The sequence below is a fragment of the Porites lutea genome, chromosome 9 (assembly GCF_958299795.1).
Source record: "Porites lutea chromosome 9, jaPorLute2.1, whole genome shotgun sequence".
In the NCBI taxonomy this organism is placed as follows: Eukaryota; Metazoa; Cnidaria; class Anthozoa; order Scleractinia; family Poritidae; genus Porites; species Porites lutea.
The window spans coordinates 21793944-21798451 of record NC_133209.1 but is presented as its reverse complement, the minus strand read 5'-3'; the positions used below and the strand labels follow the sequence as shown (position 1 = coordinate 21798451).

Sequence of the window (4508 nt, the reverse complement as noted above, 5' to 3'; positions counted from 1 at the left end):
CTCCGTGCGAAAAAGCACAACACGCCTTCAGTGTGGGCAAAAACACGCAAGGCGTGTTATCTATAACGAAAAGAAGAGTGCGCTTCTGTGAAAGGAGGCGGCGCCCAGTAAATTACAACGGATTCTTCACTAAAATTGTTCATAACGTACTAACGACAAAATCCCAAATTCACTTGAGTGAAGTGGGCACTAGGAACAACAAAACTGGTACTGGCAAAATCAGCTTAAGTTAAAACCAGATGCTTGAGATATTAACTAAGTTAGTAAAAAGAAAATCGCAAACTTTCATGTTCTTAAAGTGAAAGTTTCGAAAACGTATACCGGACTGATAAACATCAAGCAGCGTTTTAAAGAGGCCATCCAAAAAAACATACCCTACTTACAACGACAAAAAAAAAAAAAAAAAAAGGAAAAATAGCGGCTTCTTAGTAAAAACACGGATATTCACCTACCAATAAACTTGCTCCTGAGCTAAAACAGATATCGGGGATTTTGGATGTTGTAAACTTTCTTTCCTCATCGAGAGGTGTACTATATCAGACACCTGCTCATACATCCATCGGAGCCGGGGTCTGTTTGTCTAAAATTAGACTAAACTCTACTCTTAAAGATTATCTTCTACCTTTCTTCAGCTGTTGAATTGTAAAACTATTAATTTCCATGGAGATTTTTGTTCCTGGTGCCTTAAATGCGAGAGAAACGTATTTTCTCCCGCATTCGGTTATCATATGTCCACCCGTGATCTCGTTACAAAGAAAGCCGCCACCAGACTACATTTAACCAATGTTTTTATTTAAGTGAACGTGAACCTCAATGCAATTAGAACGAACCATTTCTTTTTTTACCTGATAAAAAGAAAAGAAACAAGTGAATAGACAAATGTACTGATAACTAGGATCAGTAAAGAAAAAGAACTTTTTCCATCTTGTGTGTCCTCCTATCGATAGAGATCTTTTGTTAATCCAAAATACGATGCCTTTGTTAATTTAGTTATTGATTAAATAGCAACTGACCCATTCGAAAGAGGTTTCTATGACATATTGACTTGGTACAAAATTACGTTGATTGAAGTGTCTGAGTTTTTTCACTATCAAAAGCTAACATTTACCGTAAATTTAATGAATAGAAAAGGAATCCTCCACCTGTATACTAGATCTTTTTTGTGCAAGCCAGGGGCACACAATTTCTTTATCAACACTTCTGCACAATTCCAGTCTTTTGAACTGACTGCAAAAAAAAAGGAAAATTTTTCAAGCATCTGCCTTTTACTAGTGCGTCATTAAAACCGCACCATATGTTTGTTCCAATTTGTACCTTTTAAGGCACCGGCAATTGTTTGGGTGTTGGTTTTTGATGTGCCATATCCTTCTATTTTGACAGCTTAATGTAAAATTGTCATTTAAAAATTTTATCGCGAAAGTATATTTGTTCATTAAAAATTATGATGCGGTATGGTAGGCGGCCCAAGCTCACGTTACGAGGAAAGGGTGTAAGGTAAATTTAAAACATGCTATCGGTGACGAGTGACCTTTGTGCTAGACGCGCCGGTGTCGTGCTACAGGCGAACGTTGAAAACAAGAGACTTTGCATGAGAAATACAATACTGAGATATGCAAACGCTTAGAAAACGTTAAAATTTAAACTTTTGTTCAAGGAAACGAATAAAACTGAATACTTACCTGCCATGTATTTCACTAAGCTGGTCATTACGATCTGGCAGGGTCCTGGACCAGTCGCAACAAAAATGCCATTTTTTTTTCGCTGAAATTCGAATCAGCCGCAAAATTTTTCAGTTCCAGCCCAAGAAGGAGTTTCCTTGCCCCTTCCAATCCGCCAGATCAACTAATTTGTATTGGATAGTTATTACTTACGAGACGGGCGCAAGGGCAAAAATGACCGACCCGTTAAAGGTGCCCCTGATATAGATTGCATGCATTCTTAATCAACTTTTCTCAGTCAGTCTTTTTGAAAAATGAGGGAAACAACTTCGAAAATAGTTTAGTTCACTCTTGTGCCTTCCTCGTTGTAAATACACCAGTTGAATGGGTTCTAAATAAAATGCGTAAATATGATTTTAATAAGCGGAACAAAATAAATGTGAAATTGAAAGTGATAACCTGAAAATCAAATCAATGAGTTCCTGACATCGAGAAGGGGATTTTCCAAAATGAAGATGACATACATGTGAGCCTCTTCTCTTTAAGGAGCGTTCCGCCAGCGTCCTGCATAAAGGACTACATTCTGGACCATTTTGAATTATTCCGAAAATAACCTCGAAAAAGCGATGTTTTGTTTGTTATGAACAGTGATGTCTTTACAAATATCCCATGCAACAACGGCGGCGACGGCTACGAAAACGTCACTCAAAAAGTGAATTTGCGCTACTTCAAACTTTATCGCACTTATTCCAACTCGTTCCATTCGTCAAATGTTGGCTTATTTTTCTGGAGTTTAATTCTAAAAAGACTGTATCGAAGTTCAGGAAAAGAAAAAAAAAAGTCATCGTCTTGTGTTCACGTCCTCGACAACACGTGAAATTAGGCACTTTCACCTCGTAGTCGTACAGCGACAGCAAAGGAATGTACAAAAAAGCGAGATGCATGTTCAAAGTTGTTGTTTTGCTAATCTAAACCTTTTGCTTTTTTGCCGTTCTCGTTGCCGTTGCCGTCATCGTTGCTTAAGCTCCCTGTAATGTCGATGAAAGGAAAATATATCAGTTGAATTTCTAAGGGGATATTTGACGGAGGATATTAAATTGTTGTGTAGACGAAAGGTTGGTTTCTGTGCGCAGGGTTACTGAGTGTCTTGTCTTCCTCATTTGAATATTGACGGTATATTGCACCGAACGAAGTTCGCCATTTTCTTTTATATAATAAAGTCAGTAATTCATGCATTTTGATTGGTCCTTATGATCTATTAAAGGACAGATGCACGATTGACGACATCAGCCGAAGGAAAAAAATCAAAATGGCGGAAAATTTTGAAGCTTTGGAAAATATTTCGCCGGACTGGGCGAACGAGGAGATAGAAATAACTCTTGTCGAGGCTGTTGATAAATTCCAAAAGGAAGAAGAAGAAAAGACACGTTTCTACTTGGAGAATGACTTGGAAAAAATTCTGGAGCAATCTCAGTCGCTCGCGACAAAACGAAACACAAAATGGGTCGTAGAATTATTTCAAGGTAACAAACAATTTTTTGGCTTCGCATTTAAGTAACACAAAAAGCAGAAATTTAAAGAAATTGATTTATTAGACAATTTCAGCACTATACAGTCTCAAAATAATTGTTTACACAGATTGGTGTCAAGCAAGAAGCATCACAACACCTCTCCTTAAAATGAATACAGCAGAATAAGACTTAAACCTAGCAAGGTTTTACGTCGAAGCGAGAACGAAAAAAGGTGAAGAATACAGTCGCTCAGCACTTCTTGGTTTTTGGAATTTAAATGAAAGATACCTAAACAACAATGGCCGTACAGTGAAAATTTCAAGGAACCAAGTGTTTCAAAAGAGTAACAAAATTCTGGACGCGAAGCTACGAATCAACCGCCGCGCCGGCGAGGAAAACGTTCAACATAAACCAGTTATCGTACCTTCAGACCTCGCAAAGATAAGAGCCAGCCCTTTCCTCAGTGTCACAAATCCAGCCGGATTGCTAAGGAGAACGTGGTTTTACGTTTCTCTGTACTGGTGCAGGCGTGGAAGGGAGTAACAGCGAGATCTTAGCCGCGACAGTTTCAAATTCACCAAAGATGCAAACGGCCGCGAGTACGCAGTTATGACCCTCGAAGAAGCTACAAAAAACCATCCTGGTGGTGAAACCAGCAAGCCCTTAGCTGAACGAGAAACAAGGCTTTGCAGCACTGGAGCTGAGATGATGCGTTTGCCAGTCTCAAATTGTACGTGTCCAAGTTGAATCCCTCCTGCCCAGCGTTCTTTCAAAAACCAAAAGCCAGATTCACCACAGAAGACATCGTGTGGTATGAAAACAGCCCACTTGGCGTAAACAAGCTGGGAGAAATGATGACGATCATATCCAAAGGAGCGAATCTCTCTCAAGTGTACACCAATGATTCCGTCCGGGCTTCAGCAATAACCGTGCTTTCAGATGCGAATGTACTCGACCGCCATATAATGTTCGTCTCCGGGCATAGCAGCGAGCAAAGCATCTCACACTACAGCGCCAGGCCATCGACACCTCAGCTGGAAAGTGTATCCGACACAATCTTCAATGCTCTTCAGTACAACCAAACTCAAAGCACACAAATTTCTACCGTTTCCAGCACTCCATCAGCTACACCATTAATTGAAAGCTCGAATCGCATGGCTTCCAGTGTGTCAATGTCGTCCGCATCAGCAAGCTTCCCGAGCGGTTTTTTCAACAACTGTAATATTCAAGGCGGTGTGCAAGTGTTCTTCGGGCTTCAGAGCCGCTCTGATGAGCAAAACTGACTAGATTTTAGCAGTATTTTGTAACACATTTCAAGATTTCCGAACCGAATTTGAGC

The 4508-nt window shown here is 39.8% G+C and overlaps 1 pseudogene; it reads left to right on the top strand.

The window, feature by feature from the left end:
• Positions 1-2967: 2967 nt before the first annotated feature.
• LOC140947407 (uncharacterized) lies at positions 2968-4508 on the top strand (annotated as a pseudogene).